Source organism: Acomys russatus, chromosome 8 (genome assembly GCF_903995435.1).
Source record: "Acomys russatus chromosome 8, mAcoRus1.1, whole genome shotgun sequence".
Taxonomy (NCBI): Eukaryota; Metazoa; Chordata; class Mammalia; order Rodentia; family Muridae; genus Acomys; species Acomys russatus.
In genome coordinates, this window is record NC_067144.1 from 47780298 (window position 1) to 47799118 (window position 18821).

General features: G+C 38.3%; 1 protein-coding gene across 3 annotated transcripts in view; it reads right to left on the minus strand.

Annotated features, from left to right (window-relative positions):
- Cadm2 (cell adhesion molecule 2) overlaps window positions 1-18821 on the minus strand; it is a 919117-nt gene that overhangs the window by 546658 nt on the left and 353638 nt on the right. The gene's annotated exons all lie outside the window — the stretch shown is intronic.

Consider the following 18821-nt stretch of genomic DNA (forward strand, 5'->3'; position numbering starts at 1 on the left):
GAGACACTGAAAAATATATTCCATGTTTTCCGATTATGGAATTATTTATTGTGTACTTTGTTATATACTTTAAAGCTTCTTGAAAGACCAAATAGATCTGTAATTCTTTATGTGATTACCACCTAGAAGCAGCAAACTCCAGAATAGTAAGAGTAAAGGGGAATTGATAAAGTCAGCTAATCTGAAAGACATGGATAGATTTTTTTAGCACTCTATCTTATACCACCCTGTCTAGATATAACTAGGTTTTATTAGTTGTCTCACAGGGTCTAATACCATCATTTTAAAGCAAACTAGATGAAAAACGCAAATAAGAACCAAATGCCTACCTTAAGTTTTAAATATTTAAGTATGTGCTAGCATGTACTCAGTTTGGGTTTCAAGAGCTAGGAAAATAGTAGCTTAGGAAACAGAGCGATGAAAGAGCAAACAGGAATGTGTTAAAAGGCATAACTTCTCCCATCCAATTACTAACTAGCCGCGACCCTATTTAGCTTCCGAAAATAGACCAGATCGGGCATGTTCAGGGTGGTACAGGCAAATGGATGGAACAAGAAATGATCATACTGAGTGAGTTAACCCAGACCCAGAAATACTCACATGTTATACACTCACTTATAATTGGACACTGGCCCAATAGAGATGTCCCATGAAAGTCTTCACTTACTAGGAGATTGGGATAGATGCCAAGACTTCCTATTGAGACTCTTGGTGACAGAAGTATGGGATAATGGGCAAATAGAAGGTCCAAAGGGTCCTAGAAACCTTCAAGAATGTCATGACTTGCGGATCTGGACCTAGGTGGGTCTGCTCAAATTACTGTACCAAACAAGGGCAATGCATGCAGTAAACATTGAACCCCTATTCAGATCTAACCAATAGACAGGATATTCTCCACAGTTCTGTGAAGAGCAGAGACCGACTCTGACATAAACTCTGGTTCCCATTATTTGACCATTTCCCTTTTGTCAGGAGGCCTTGTGGACTCAGAGAAAGGATAAGCAGGCTACCAGGATAAGACTTGATAGGCTGTGACCATATGGTGGGGGAGGAGGTCCCCTTCTGTCACAGAGTTAGGGGAAGGGAATAGGATAAAAGATGGAAGGAGGGAATGGGAACCAGATGATACAAATGAGGGGATAACAATTGAGATGTAATCTGAATAAATTAATTTAATAAAAATAAAATAAAAATGGTATAACATAAACAGAAACTTGGTAAGTGAACTGCATGCTGAATTTGCTCTACTCTATTAAAAGACACACATACAGATTTTAGCTCTTTGCAGAAGTAAAACCTTAGGGTGGAAATTTCTGGGTATATGGGAGCATTTTGGTAAAAACATACATCTTAGAAATCTGATCTTAGAATATCACTCATATTATGAAAGTAAAGACATACTGTAACTTATGGTTTGCCTGGACTTTTATAAGTAAAATAATAAGAAAAGATAAATTTTCAGCACAAATATCTTGAAATATAAAACAAGATGCTTATAAGCATCCTCTAAAACATCTTACTTTTTACATTATGAATGATATTGGCATTACTATGATGTTGCTTAATCTAGCGTGAAATGTCACAATAAATAATATATTATACACTACTCCCTACAATTTTGCAGTAATTAAATATTCTTGCTTCTTAATCCCTAAGAGAAAATATGTTTGATGTTGACAACATAAATTGTACCACATAAGTTTTGATCTTATTTCAAATCAGTCTTTATTGTATTTGTTTATAAAACATAAGTTTAAAAATAATGCATTTGACTAAAGTTTTATTTGCAGTATATGGTCTATAATCAGAAGTGCATTTTTAGTGTGTGGATTTGTGTCATTCACCCATTCATGTTAAATGTCTAGGAGAGATCAGGGATACAAGTCACATACCTAAACATAGTAAAGGCAATATACAGAAAGCCTATGACCATCATCAAAATAAATGGAGAGAAGTTAAACCAATCGATGACATCAGGGCCACAAAGAGGCTGTCCTCTCTCCACATTTCTTCAATAGAGTACTTGGAGTCCTAGCTTGAGCAATAAGACTACTAAAGGAGATCAAACAAATTCAACTTGGAAAGGAAAAAGTCAACGTATCACTATTTGCAGATGATAGGATACTACACATAAGTGACCCCAAGGATTCTACCAAAGAACTCCTACAGAGGATAAATTCCTTCAACAAAGTGGCTGGACCCAAAATCAATTCAAAATAATCAGTAGCCCTCCTTTATACAAAACAAACAGGCTGAGAAAGAAAGTAGGAAAACTACACCCTTCACAATAGCCACAAAAATCATCAAGTATCTGTGTAACTCTAACCAAGCCAGTGAAAGGCCTGTATGAAAAAACTTCAAGTCTCTGAAGAAAGAATTTAAGAAGATATCAGAAGATGGAAAGATCTCCCATAATCACAGATTGGTAGGAATAGTATAATAAAAATGGTCATCTTACCAACAGTTATCTAAGGTTCTATGCAATTCCCATGAAAATGATAACATAATTCTTTACAGATCTTGAAAGAACAATTATCAATTTCATTTGGAAAAACAAAAAACCCTGAATAGTTAAGACAATCCTATATAATAAAAGATCTTCTGGAGGTTTCTCCATGCCTGATCTCAAGCTGAAGTATAGAGAATATACTACAGTATATTACTAGAGTAATAAAAACTGCATGGTACTAACATAGAAACAGACAGGTGGATCAACAGAATAGAAATGAAAATATAGAAATAAACCTACACACCTATGGTCACTTGATTTTTGACAAAGAAGCCAAAACCATACAATGGAAAAAAAGATAGCTTCTTGAAAAACTAAAAATGGTGCTGGTCAAATGGATGTTTACTTGTAGAAAAAAAATGCAAATAAAGCCTTCTTTACCTCCCTGCGTACAACTCAAGTCCAAATGGAATAAAGACCTCAACATAAAACTGGATACATTAGTTTGAGTGGGACCCCTGGGCCCAAATCTGCCTATCATATTGCTCTACTTTTAGGTTTCTAGGACCCTCTGTATCCTTTTATTTTGCTATTCTCCCATGCGTCTCTCATTTAGAGTCCCAATAGGATGCCTTCCCCTCTGTCCCAGTTTCCTGGTAAGTGAAGGCTTTCGTGGGACATGCCCCTTGGGCTAGTATGCAGATATAAGTGAGTATATACCATTTGAGTCTTTCTGCTTCTGGGTTAACTCACTCATTAAGGCACCAGCCAAGGACAATACAGGAGGTAAACTTTAAACCCCTTCCCAGATCTAGCCAATGGTCAGAATATTCTCCACAGTTGAGTGGAGAGTGTGATATGACTTTCTCACGTACTATGGTGCCTCACATTTGACCATGTCCCCTGGAGGGGGAGACCTGGTGGCACTCAGAGGAAGGACAGCAGGTAGCCAAGAAGAGACTTGATACCCTATGAGAATATATAGGGGGAGGTGATCCCCCTCAGGAACAGTCATAGGGGAGGGGAATAATGGGAAAATGGGGGGGGGGAAGGAATGGGAGGATACAAGGGATGGGATAAACATTGAGATGTAAGAAGAATAAATTAATAAAAAAAAAAGAAAAAAAACTGGATACATTAAATATGTTAGAAGAAAAAGTGGGGAAGAGCCTTGAACTCATCAGCAGAGAATACAACTTCCTGAACAGAACACCAACAGCTTAGGCGCTATGATCAACAATTAATAAATGGGAAATCGTGAATCAGAAAAGCTTCGGTAGGTCAACAGACACTGTCAAAAGAACGTAATGACAGCCTACAGACTGAGAAAAGATCTTCACCAACCCTATATCTGACACAGGGATAACATCCAAAAGAGAACTCAAGAAATTAAACACCACCAAACGAAATAATCCAATTTAAAAAAGGATACAGAGCTAAACAGAGAATTCTCAATAGAAGAATATAAAATGGCTGTGAAACACTTAAAGAAACACTCAGTGTTATTAGTCATAAAGTAAATGCACATCACAATGAATCTGAGATTCCATCTTACACCTATCAGAAGGCTAAGATAAAAAAATTCAAGTGACAACACGTGTTGATGAGGAAGGGTAACATTCCATTGGTAGTGGAAGTGCAAACATGTACAACCACTTTGGAAATCAACCGGGCACTTTCTCAGAAAATTAGCAATAGTTCTACCTCAAGTCCCAGGCACACCACTGCTGGGCATTTACCTGAAAGTTGTTGAATCATACAACAAGGACATTTGCTCAACTATGTTCATAGCAGCTTTATTGTAATAGCCAGAATCTGGAAACAACCTAGATGTCCTTCAACAGAAGAATGGATAAAGAAACTGTGGTACATTTACATAATGGTACACTATTCAGCTATTAAAAACAAGGAGATATTGAATTTTTCAAGTAAATAGATGGAACTAAAAATGATCATCCTGAGTGAGGTAACCCAGACCCAGAAAGACACACATGGTATATACTCTCTTATAAGCAGATATTATCCATATAATACAGGATATGCATCATATAATCCATCCACAGACCTAATGAAGCCAAATAACAAGTAAAACCCTAAGGAGAGTGCTTAATTCTCACTCAGAAGGGCAAATAGAACAGACACCCAAAGCAATGAAGGCAAGTAACTAGAAGAGAGCCTATCACAGAGGTCCTCGGAAAGACTCCACCCAGTAGAGGATCCAAGCAGATGTTGAGACTCACAACCAAACTTTGGGGTGTAGCACAGGAAGTCTTGTGTAAGAGTTGGGGAACAGAGGAACCTGGTGGGGTCAGGAACCCCACAAAGAGACAGAAGGAGGGGTTGCTGCAGAGAATGATGAACAACCAAAAGATCATGCATGGTGAGGAACATGACCCTCGGCTCAGTGTAGTCGATAGGCAGCACAGCCTCCTTGTGGGTTCCATAATATGGGGAATAGGACTGCTTCTTCCATTGACTCTGGTCCCCACGTGTTGATCACCTCCCCTTGGCAGGGCAGTCTTGCAAAACCACCGAGGGAGCGGATACACACAATCCAGATGAGACTTGATAAGCTGAGGTCAGATATTAAAGGAGAAGAGCTCCCCTTTCTGAGGAGCAGAGGAGGGAGGGTGTTTGATGGAAGAAGGGTTAGATTGGGAAGGGATACAATAGGGATTTAAGGTGAACAAATTATATATACATATATATATATATATATATATATATATATATATATATATGCCCATCTACTAAATTAAAAAGCAACACAAACTAAAATTATTTGAATATCTACAAAGGATTATTTTTACCAACCACTTTGTTTTGTCAATCATTTATAGAAAATAGCTTACTTGATAGATTATTATTCAGTAGTTTTACTATTTCCTAAGCTGTTGTTTTAGAAGAATTTTTCCTCTTCTATAAAAATCACTTAGAATTATTATTATAGAAATGAAAATAAATTATGAAGACCTTTTAGTCTTCAGTCAAAATTTTTGAATGGAGGCTGCTAGAGATACATTGAAGCAAAATCCTTGATAATTCTCACATGTGATTAAATCAGAGACTAACACTATTAGACTATATTTGTAAAGTATGCCTGGATAAGAGAAAACCAGAACTTACAATGCTGTTGTTAAAGCATATTTAAATACAGTGTAACATGAGATATACGCAAATGTTATATTGCATACACAAAGCCATCAATCATTCAAAGTGATGTTTCTTTAAATAATTTTTAGATCAGAATGGCCTGCTCAAACTGTTTGAAAAGGATTTAGAAATTTGAGTTAATTTTAGACTTGCAACAATCATTTCTTATTTAAAAAAATCTAATGCAAGAATTATCATAATTCTTGAGTTTGAAAAAAACAAAACAATTAGATAGCTTTTCAGGAAAGAGGAACAGCTGTAGTATCTGAATCAAATAATCTACCTTTAAGGGCAATAGCATCTGCACTCTGGTTTTCCCTCAATAATGCACAGATACAAGGAAGGAAATTTCAGAAATTCATGAGAAATGGCAGGCAATGTAAAGTTAAGTTTGAATAAAAATGTAAAAACCTTGAGGTGGTTGCAAAAATACTTAAGGGAACTGGTAAAGTGCTTATTAGAATTATCAGGTTAAAAAATTCCATGATAAGAATGTAAATCAAAGTTGCCTCTCAGTTGCTTGGCCAGCAGAAAGAGCTGAAATTGGGGTTTTGAAAAGTCCTCCTCTAGCTGAATGTGTGTGTGTGTGTGTGTGTGTGTGTGTGTGTGTGTGTGTGTGTGTGTGTGTCTGTGTGTGTCTGTGTGTGTCTGTGTGAATTCAACTTGCTCATGTTGCAGAGAATAGGAATGAAAGAAGCAAGAAGAAAGGAGATCCACAGGCAACAATTTGTACTGTGAATCTGTAACAAGCACCTGACCCTAACAACTTAGCGTGAGGGAGTGGTTTGGGGTTATAGTTTCCACACCTTCCACCCCATTATGTTAGAGACCTGTAGAGAACACTTTGTGATCAGACTACACAGACCTAGAAGCATTTATAAAGGCCAGCAAGCAAACTAAAATAGTTGTCAAGGTTTACATCTCGTCTATGCCACGATCCTTTGTGAGACACCTCAGATCCATATCCAGACACCTCTTGTCTCCTCCTCCCATATGAGAGATTTACACATTCTCAAGATCAACTTCACTTATTTATTTATTGACCTTTGGGAGAGAATATTGGTGTTGGAGAATATTTTGTTCTGGTGCTTATTAACTAGGGGATCCTTACAAAGAGGATGTCTTAAAAACATGAATGGTCAGCTTTAAATATTCATGCATTAATACCACTAATAAATTTACTTTTTACCTGAGCAATCTCCTCAGGATTGCATTTCTACACTAACAAACACTCAGAATACGGAATCTTCTGCCATTGTTTTCATTACTATTGTTCGTTTTGTTTTCCCACGACATTATCTTTGACTTATAGAAAGTAAGGCAAACATATTCACTTCTAAGTCTTTCTATCTAAAGTATTGATATACCAAAGAGTAACTCACTGGTACTTCTAAGCAATTAATATACATTTTTGTGCTCAGGGAATGATGTTTTAAATACATATTTAAAAATCAATCAGTATTCAGAAAAGAAAACCCAACAAACAATCTCCACGGTTTTCTGAAACCTGTCGCTATCTTTCCTGAAACTGTACACAATTATTGACTGATGTACTTTGAGGATTGTTACTTGAAGTTTTTCATTGCCTTTTCTTAGATCTATTATCTTAATTGTGATTTTGAGAGTATTTCCCAGAGCCCAGTGATTTTGCAGCAAGGTACTTCTTACCTATATTAAATCTATCTTTATGCTCCTATTAAAGGCTATACTCACTAGTTTTATTTCACTTTGACATAAGCTAGAATTATTTGAGAAGAGAGACCTCAATTGAAATTCCACCTACAAAATTAGCCTGTAAGCAATTCTGCGGGATAATTTTTTTGTAATACTTGATTGATGTGGGAAAATCCAGTCCATCCTGAGTGTTAGCACTACTGGGCTGGTGGTTGGGTGCTATAAGATCTCTGGTTGAGTACATATGAGAGTAAACCAGTAAGTAGTGTTCCTGAATGGCTTCTGCTCCAGCTCCTGCCTTCAGGATATTGACCTGAGTTGCTGTTCTTGTTTACCTTAGTGATAAACTTAGAAACTGTAAGATAAAATAAACTCTTTCCTCCCAAGACGCTTGTAGTCACAATGCTTTGTCAAAGCAACAGAAACCCTAAGACCGAGAGTATAAGTAGACTTATCTATCTTTTTATCTTAATGTTTAATAAATGGCTTTATTAAAGTGGTGTATTTAGATAAGTCACCTCAGTTTTGAAATCAATAGTAAGTGTTTGTGTGCTAGTGATAAAATTTACCTTACAGCTTTAAAAAAAATCTATTCTTATAAAATCTCTAATTCTAATATTCTATAGTTCAATTATGCAAGGCTGAAAAGTTGCATGTTAAAAACATATACCACTCTTGTAAGGCACCTGAGTTCCTAACTAAACTAAAAATGAATGTATTGTCACTATCATTTTTATTTTCAGATACCTGACACTACAACCAACATAGGCATTAGAATAAGATTCATCAAAGTACATTGAAAGAGAGTTATAATTTATTAATAGTAATACTTTTAATAATAATAATTGACTATATTACATATACCATATTTTCTGGTGTATAAGATGACTTTTTAAAACCCACCCCACTCGAAAAATCCATGCCAACATCTAGGGTCATCTTATACACCAGGTACTTACCGGAAGCTTCCTTTATATGTCCAGCATATAGAGTAGAGGGTGTCACAGCTGATTCCCTCTTCTGTGCAGGAAGTATGAAGCATGGAGAAGCAAGCTGCACAAATCTTGTGCCTCCAGGAGGAGAAAGTGAGCATGGATTGGCTCCTCACCAGAACCATTTGACTCAGAGGGCTGCACTCCTTCCTGTTGAGTGTGGAGCATTCCTTAAAGGGGCAGTGTAGGCTGGCACTGGCTATCTGCCAGAATTTAATATAGAAACTGCCTGCTCTGTGCCCTGCCTGCAAATAGACACATGCCCAAGTCTACTGCACAAGGCGTGCATTGGAAGAGGGTTAGTCTCATATTGCAAGCATATTCCAAACTCTATATTTTAATTGGAAAAGTTGGGAGACATCTTATATACCCAGTCATCTTATACTCCAGAAATATAGTATTTTTATAATAATCCATTCCAGAAATAAGAAAATGAAGACCCAATATAAATTATGTGAATAAGCCAGAGTGCATCACTAAACCATACAGAAATCTCATTTTCAGTGATTACTCTCATTCTAAATCCACATAGGTTTTCTGGAATCTCTTGCAGGAAGTAGTTGAATATATATGATTCATAAAATATGATTGTGGTGCTGCAAATCTGGCACCTGAGACACTTGGGAGAGTTTACTGCATGTAGTCCATGATCAGCTTGTATTGGTCAGAGCTGGTGCATCTTTAGTTACAGAAACAGAAATGTGATACGTAGGGGGACTTTTCTTCACTCAGGGGCCTGGAGGCTACTAATTTCTGAACACAATACTTGGATTTGACCTATATTTTTCTGGTTATGCCATTCAGTACAGAAGTCCAGAGCATTTTGTTTTCTTATATATTTAAGCCTATGCTTCAATCCAATGAGCACTTTTTTTCTGTAAAGAATGATCATCCCATTATAATTGGTTATGTTATAATTAAAAACATCAATTAGCATGCTAAAGTTTGCTTAACCGTTATATGTCATAACAAAATTTGTGAGTTCTATAAAAATAACTGAAATCTCATCTCTATGAACATTCAGTCAAGTATGTAATGCATTTGAAGTTTTCTGGGATTTTTTTTAACAGGAGAGTTCATGAATTCTTCTGCAGAAGACTACAAATTCATCTTTTTCAAGTTTTAAGTTAGTGTCCTAATCCTTTATAAACTAATAAGAGCTCCAGAGTAAATGCTTTTCTAAAATATATTACTTTTTTTTTTTTTTTACTGTAAACCTCCATTAATACATCAGTTTACAACAACATGACTTCTTCATACCAAGCCAAAATTTATATGACCTCCAATAACACATTTTTAAAGTTAGAATGCATTGCTACACTTCAGGGTTCCTTTATCAAAGGACTGCTTGAACACTTGTTTTACTTGAAAATGACACCTTTGTATCTTCTGAATGAGCCTCATTTTTTTTAATCAGGCCTTTGTTCTACCTAACCTTGCCTATCATTAGAAACGTGTGTGTGTGTGTTTGTGTGTGTGTGTGTGTGTATGTGTGATGTGTTATCTGAGGTCACTTTTCTTAGAAATCATTCTCATTTTCTACCTAATTTTTCAGACCCATAGTGAAGAACCAGTATGCATCCATCTTAGGTTGTAAGGCCATCTTATATTAAGGACAAACTGCTCATTCCTGTCCATGATTAAACCTCTGCTTCTTATGAATTGGGCTATGCCCCACCTGTAAACATAGTTATACATTTTTTTGTACTGTCAGTTTTAGGAAAGGCAAACGTGTCTTTGTTTCAAAAGGTTGTTTAGGACTGGAGAGATGGCTCACAGGTTTAGAGCACTGACTGCTCTTCCAGAGGTCCTGAGTTCAATTCCCAACAACCACATGGTGGCTCACACTCATCTATAATGGGATCTGATGCCCTCTTCTGGCCTGCAGGTGTATATTCAGGCGAGTACTATATACATAATAAATAAATAAATAAATAAATAAATAAATAAATAAATCTTTTTTTTTAAAGTTGTGTATAATCATTTTACAACTGCAACCTTGTTTCAAAAGTTTATATGACCACCTGTGACTACCTTGTTATGACTACCTGTTATTATGACCATCTTGCTATCTTCACCTTTCCACCATGTCTTGTTAAAGAACTTGGTAGGACTAACTTCTTATGCTTATGTTCTGTTCCTGTAAAGTCACCTATTTTGCCCACCAAATTCCCTATTTGAAAACCATCTACCCCTGATCTGCAAAAGCCTTGTCTTTCTCACATATAACCATACATTCCATTACTGACATCTCAAACCCCATTCATTCCTATACACAGGATACCGGCCCCTAAGTAAGGAACGGCCCATGTACACAAATAACAAAAACTTGCTTTAATAAGTTGTTTGCTCTACTTAATTTCGGCATGGTGATTTGGATCAGTAATCATTCTTTTGCCATCTTTCAGATTAACATCGAATCCTATTTCTTTTGTGTAGTTATTTTTTTTAATATCATTTACAGAGTTTGAATTTTATTTTACTTTAGTATCTCTAAGATAGCTTTTTCCTCTTCTTCATTCGGAATAACACATTGTTTTGTGCTTTAGATTTCTTTCTGTTGCTTTGTTAATACAGTGGCCAGAAGTAGCTTGTGGCACAAAGTGGTTATTTTTGTGAGGTACAGAATGAGCGACTTATATTATCTTCGTTTGCTTACTGCAAAGGGGGCATGGGGATGTCCACTGACACTTACCTGCAGGGTATATCCATGTATTAAAGTACATGGCCATTCTTATCTTCCTCTACCATGATAGCTCCTGAGTTCCCCCCACCCCACTCTGCCATGTGAGGCCACCTGCTCTTTGTGAGGCTTTCCCTCACCTGGCTCCTCTCTTTGCTTCTAGGGGACAACCCTGGCCATGACCAGTCTGCTCCCCTTTCTGCTGTCCCATCCCAGTAGTAGTTATGTTTGTTTCTGGAAATCCCCTCCCCCTCCCTCTTTCTCACTTCTATAATAAAGAGATTTTACAGTTTTTCCCAGCTGTGGTTCAGTCATTCTGGTTGTTTTGCTGTGTCCTTGATTGTAATTATATCTTACAGGTTAGAATCCAGCTTCCAGGAAAGTTAGAAAAGAACTTAAGACAGCGACTTGGAGGCAGAAACTGAAGCAATGGCCATAGAGGAACATTGTTTATGTGCTTGCCTCTTCTGCCTTTCTCAGCTATCCGCTTTATATGAAACAGACAGGACCTCCTGTCCAGGATGTGGTATTACCAATACTTGTCTGTGCCTTTCCAAAGTAATCATTACAAAAAAGCCCCCGGGATGTGCTGAGAGGCATTTCTTCAGCTGAAGAGGCTGCTTTTTAAGTCATAGTTCATTTTCAGTTAAAAAAGAAATAACAAGCACAGTTGCCTATTGCTTTTTGTGTGCAAGTGACTTTAAGCATTTTAAATTGTTTTTGATGATTCAACCTTTAAATGAATGTATTTCTATTTTTTTTAATCTAATTCTTTCTATTTCAATGCTAAGGTAATTAAGGTAAAAATGTGAATTTTTGAAGGGTGTCTAAGAGTACTACATATATAAATTTTCTAACAACAGCAAATGTGAAATGAGCTATGGGTAAAATAAGATGTCATCATATATTGCTTTGCCAAAATAAAAAGAAAAATTAGGTGTAAAATAGAAATGGGATCAAATTATATGTAATGCTCCGCAGTGCTCTAAACTAAAAGTTTCCCCAATGCTAATAATCAGATTTGGTTAGCGTGACCCTGGCAAAAGCATAAATAAACATTCTTTTAAAATCAGACGGTGAGCATTTCAGTGTACAAACTGTGGAGGATGACGCGTATGAATGAACACGTTTATGTACTTCATCATTTTAACAGGGGTTTGAAAGCAGAAAGTGTATTGCAATAGCTGTGCTTTTTCCTTCATCCATTGGATCAAATGTGGTACTGTGTGTTCCTTCTTGTCTTTCTCCTTTTATGCTTCAAGCAGTGATGAATGAACCAGGGAAGGTACAAAGAGAAGGAACTATTCAACTGGAAAGAGAAAGGAGTTGCTGCAAAGAACACTCCTGGGGAATGTCAGGAATTTGTATGAAAATCTACTAAGAAATAAAATAAAACCCTGATATCCCGACAATATAAGGGACTTCTTCAGCTACTGCAAGTGATCAGGAAAGGAGGGAGGTTTCCTATGTCCAAGGTTTCCCTTACTTGTTCCAAGTCTTCCTTCCTGCTATGTAGTCCATTGCTTTTTCACTTTTGATCCTGCTAATGAGCTCTCCACCCCCCCCCCACCACCAACATCACGCAACCCAGCATGTGCACCTCCCTTACTGGCCTCAACCCACAGCAGCACCCTCTCCTCCTCCAGCCCCATCGGTCTCCCCTTCTCCCTCTGCAACAATAGGCTGCTATAACCATTCAACCTTGACACCCAGTTTCACACCACCAGCAGCCTTTAGTCCAGTGGACACTCGATTAGCGCCACAATGGGACCCAATCTCAATTTTCCCTTTACAGGAGGTTTCCAGAGTGGAAAGCCAGGTCAAGGTACACGTCCCCTTTTCCCAAAAAGAAGAAAACTGGCATCATATACCTCTAACTACTCTACTTTTATTAAAGAATTTCAGTATGCTACCAAATCTGATAATCTCACCTTCTATGATTTTATATATATATATGTATGTATGTGTATATATATATACATACATATCCCAGGAGCCCAGGATGTATATATATCCACCAAACTAAGGCAACACAACCAGTAGGATAGGGCTGAGGTGGTCCCTGACAGGAATCCCCAATGGGAGCACGATATCCCAGGGAGCATTCTAGCTGGAGATCAACTTAAAACCTGTCTCTGTGAGGCTGACTTTAAACCAGTAAACTATGAGAAGTTCCAAGAGGTCAATCAGAACACACATGAAAACCTACTTCACTTCCAAGAATGCCTCACAAAGGCCCTCTTACTGCATACCAACCCAGAGCCCCAAAACCGAAAGGGTACAACTCCTCATGACCTATTCTTTTCTCAAAGTCTCACTGACATTGGGGCCTAAGTGCTTGAGGAGAGGACCCCAAATGCCACAGGCAGAAGTCTCAGTGCTGTCTTCTGAGGTGTACCACAAGAGAAATGAAAAGGCCGTGAATTAAAAGTAGCAAACGCTGGCCACGGTCATCCAGGAGCAAGTGCCCAGGCTCCTTTGCAACAAAAGGCTTATTGACCACTGGGTCCCTGCTTCAAGTGTGGTCAGGAGGATCACCTGGCCTGAGCCTGACCTAACCCCCACAGGCCACCGCTCCCATGCCCAAAGTGCCATCAAGAAGGATACTGGGTTGTTTCCTGCCTCATAGCACAGGGGACATCAGACCCAAGTGGCCCTCCAGCTGACCACTTAGGCCTGGCCACAGGAGACTGAAGGAGCCTAGTCTCCCTTGGCCCAACCACTGTAATCTCCAACAGACAGCTCTGCATGGTCATTAGGGTATCAGGGCAACCCAGTTCCTTCCTCCTGGACACTGGGGCCACTGGCTCAATTCTGATGAAATTTTGGTGACCAACATATCTTTCTTGTTTCCCTATTCTGAGGTAGACAGACAATCTTACCAACCTTAACAGACCCCAACACTCAATTGCATTTCCAAGGCTGTTTCTCTCAGTCATTCTTTCCTGATGGTGTCGCCTTGACCCCATCCCCTTATTTGGAAGGGGTCTTCTAGCAAAAGTGGGAGCTGCTATTTCCTTTGTTTCTCCATTCAAAGGACCCCAAGCTTACCAGCATTTTCTTTCCTATTTCTACTAGCCATCTACCCTACTGGTTCCAACACGTGATTTTCGTTGCCGGTATCCCAAGTGGACTCCCATGTCTGGGGTACCTAAAACCCCTCTAATGCCAAAAAGTATTCCTTCATCATTATCAAATTACAGCACCCTACCAGGTATGTCACCCAAGTCCTAAACTCACTCTCAATCCAGAGCCTCAGGGACTTCAGCCTAACCATCTCTGACCTCCTAAGAAAAATATTACTTCACCTCACATCTTTCCCCATTGAACACCCATATACTTGCAGTTAGAAAGCCAATGGGACTTACCACCTCGTCTCTGGCTAGTCAGTTCCACAGTAGTCCTGGTGCACTGTCATAGCTGAACCTTCTCTTACTCCCTTCCATTAAGTCCTCAGGGACCTCCCATTTCTCAGTCCTAGACCTTAAAGATACCTTCTGCTCTATTCCCGTCCACATCACTTCTCTACTCAACTCACCTGGACTACTCTACCCCAGGAGTTCTGAGACAGTCACCTACTTAGCTAGGCCCTGGCCTCTGCTCTACTCTCTTTGTCTCCCCAAAAACCTAAACTTAAAACAGTATGTGGACAACCTTCCCCTTGGTAATTTTCCTGTACAATTTAGTCAAACTAACATTTCTGCTCTACTAAGTCTCTTGCCTATCCAATGCTAGATAATCTCACAGTCTGAAGTCCAATGGTTCACTCCTCAGGACATGGACTTGAGCAAACCATTACCCAAACCAACAATGCCTTTAGCATGGATAGGAAACACCTAATCCAGTCCTTTGTGGCCTCCTTTACCAAAGAGGAGGTTTTATCATTCCTAGAAATAACAGACTAGTTAATTTCTTAGATTCCCTCCTTTTTTACCATCTAGATGAAGCAGCTATTGATGCTTCACATGAGCCCCTTCCAACATACAATCTTAAGCCCCTTCAGAAGCTCCAACAGGCCCTCCTTCAGGTCCCACCCCAATGCACCCCAGGCCTCACCTGTCCCTTCTTCCTCTATGTAACAGAAAATGAGATTTGCTCTCTGGGTCTTAGCCCTCAGACTGGGACTTTCCTTTGCATACATGGCATACCTTAAAAAAATTAGACCTTATCACTCAAGGATGGGAACCCTGCACATGAAGTTTAGCAGCTGCTGAGCTCCTCATTCATAACTCCAGAAAATTAAGGTTTAGGACACTTAACACTATCTTCTCCTCTCACAATGTCTCCCATCTCTCAATTTGTAAAGGCTTACAAACTCTATCTATCTTTTTGGTTCTTCCTTTCCAGGTAGCACTAGTAAAAAGACACCATGCTTCCTGTTGACTCAGATAATTAATTTTATTCCTTCTCAAGTCTCTGATGAGGTTGAAGACCAGATAGTTTACTTTCACAATTAAGGTTAGTTGTTTAGGGGTTAAAATGTTTCTACATCTAAATAGAAGTTTTTAGGTTGATAGAGATGAGATATGATAGATAATGATTTACATTCAGAATTGTAGACTCACCAAAATGGAAAAGATGTTTTCTTCAAGATTGCCAAATACACTAAACGTAACATTTATATAATTCCTAATTGTTTCATGGTTCTTCTTGCTGTATGTAGTGTTTGTATATATGTGTAATACTACAAATGTATTTGTAAAAGTAAAAAAATTAAATATTACAAAATCAAGTTACAAAAAAAGAACACCATACTTATTTTTTATTCACACCCACCCCTCAACATCTGGAATGTTCTAGCACAACCAAATACAGCCCACTCACCATCTCATTCTTGACTTGAAACCTTAAAGAAACTACTGCTCCATCCCTCTCACATACAGGAAAGCACATTGCCTCAAGCCATCTATACCTGGCACACAGACAGCAGCTCCTTATACAAGGGGACCTGGATAGCTATGCCATAGAGTCCCTTCATGATAATTACTGTAACCCCCACAGCCATTAAGCTTGATTCACCTATCCCACCTCCAGCCCTTTACTCTTCTACCTCAAGATAACATCCCTTCCTAGATATCAAGCCAACAGGACACCAAGATCAACCACCTTGTTCCCAGCCCCAGAAGAATGAGGCTTCACCCTGGGAGCTTTGCTTGACTCTACTGGACTGAACATAGATTTTTCCTCCATCTTCTCTTGCCTGCTTCTGTCCGGGATAACTCTTAGACCTGGAAGTTCCAGGTTCAAGAAATCCTCTCATAAAGACAATCCCTCTGAATAGGGTTGGAAAATTGTTCCATAGCAGACTATCAGGAGCAAATTAAAATTTCCATAACCCTCATATGCACTCTCCTCTCTGTTTATTGACCTTCTCCACTTCCTCTATGACCAGCAGAAGGCTATTACAAAGAGTGGTCAGAGAGATATGGTAGTTGCCCGTAATGGTTTTCCCATTACGAATTGTCATATGTGCCTCCTCATTTCTACTTCCTCCCCTATCAAGAGAATAGAGGACCTCTATCTCTATATCATAGACCCATAGCATCCCAGGTGTAGAATAGGCATTGTGGGTAAGCTCAACCACTGGTGTCCTGTGAGCACTAATAAGATGCAGAGAAAATATATTCCCATTACTTAACCCTTACATGGTCAGAAGCTCTTTAACATGCCCTCTTCTAAATAGCACAAAACTGCTTCAGACTCTGACCTCAGCCAATTGGCTCCTAATTGGCTCCTAAATGTCATTCACCCTGTCTGCTTTGGGGATTGCAGGCTGTGTGACCCTCCTGGGACTTTCTCATCAGTGTCTCTCACAGTTTCTCCTCTTTACTTACCTCACCATTCACTAAATGCCCCAAGGCCAGAGCTGCTTCAACTTCTCACCTTTTTCATATCACCTTCTTTGGCATGGCAAACTGCTTTGGCGTCATATTCCTTAGACTCAGACATAATTTTAACCCTTAACCCCTCAACTGTATTATTACAGCGTCCCAGAAAAAAAGTTATTATCCCAGACTACGTTACTACATTGTATTTTCCCCTAAAAATGTTCCAATAACTCTGTAAACATCCATGTTTCTGTTTCACATTTCAATCATAATTATAGACTAAGGGATAAGATGGAGTCTGGATATAGGCTTCATTTAAATATTTAATACAGAGTTGAAATTTGATGAATTTAAGACAATAGGAATTTATGCCTGAGGACCAAGTACTCTGAAGAAATTTGGCAACAATTTGGTTTTACCCAAAGTCAGTAGTAAAGAGCATAAACTGAAATCAGGATAGAATAATTAATGCATGTGAGAAATGTATGCTTTCTTTACAGAAAACCTTATGCAATATAATTTCCCATATATTTGCATATGTGTATGTGATGATGTAGAGAGAATTTATATATATGAAAGTGATAGATAATAAATAGATGATAGAATGACGGAGCAGTTGATACAGAACATTAAAGATTATAAACTCTACTTGGAAATCATGACAAAACTTTTAAATTCCTATTGGAATGTTAGTTTGCTTATTATTTTTGAGAAAAGTCAACATTGGGCAAGGAAAAATTGTTTCTTGAATTTTGCTTAATAATTTGAATCAATGAAAGTCTCATAAAATATTAAGAACTTTTTAAGTTTGAGCCATTGGAAGGCAAGTTATCTTTCGACCACTAGGGGGCAACATGGATGGTTAGATCTCAGAAGCAATGTAGGGTTAATAAAGACCATTGTAATAAAATTAGATAATAAGGCAAACCTTTAGGAAATTTTGGGAAGAGGAAAATAACATGATTATCTGTATTTGTATTGCCAATACATAATACTAGGTTTATCCATTAAAATGTTACTGTATAATTGATGAAATTGGGGTAAGTAAGTAATGAATTTGGGAGTAAACAAGTAAACATGCAATAAATAAGTAAAATAAGTTAAGAGCTTTGAGTGGAACATGAATTCTGACTGAACACACAGTGGGACTATATGCAAAGTTTACAGCTAACAGTAGCCAGCGTTCAAGTGTCCTGAGTATTATGCTATCAGCCACTGGGAATGGTTTCATTGATACTAACAGCTCACCTAATTTCACCTTCAAAATGGCTGCCTTCTGTTGCTCTGTCATTGCCCACAGAAGATACTGCAACAGACATCCAGCACATCTTATATGTCCTTTGGATGTATACTGGTGCAACAGTCCAAGGCCTATCTGAACAACCATCCAATTTCAGCCTTCTAAAGTTTTTCAAAACTCTTGTCACCCACTTTACAAGAATTACATTGTCTATTTTTGAACAACTAGGTATTTTGGAAATAATAAATGGTAAAAGAATTCATAACACAATTAAGTAACAGAAGTTAAGCTAAAGAGATACATTTGCCTTTGTTTTGTTTATATATGGCATGGGTGTGTTAGTGAATATTGTACGCTTGTACAACTTGTACGTGCTCCTGGGTATACTTGTGTATGTAAGCATGTAAAGTGACAGGTCAACTCTCGGTACCTTCTACCTTTAATGAGTCAGAGTTTCTCACAGGCTCACAATTTGCCAAATAGACTCTGTTGGTCACCAAATAGCTGGATGTACCTGCCTGTCTCTGTATTCTCTGCTCTGGAATCACAAACACATACCTCCACATCTGTTCATTTACAGATAATTTCTGGGGCTTAATTTTAGGTCCCATTGCTTGTATGGAAGGCACATTATTGATTTAGCTCTCTTCATGCCCACATGACTTTAAGGAGAGAAAAATGCACAGGATGACTTCCTGGATTTGTGTCTGCTCAGGTTATTTACGGTGAAGGCTGTTGCAAGCCTACTTTCTTCCAGGATTCCTGAGCCTTCATAGCTTCTTCTTTCTTAGGGATAAGGCCT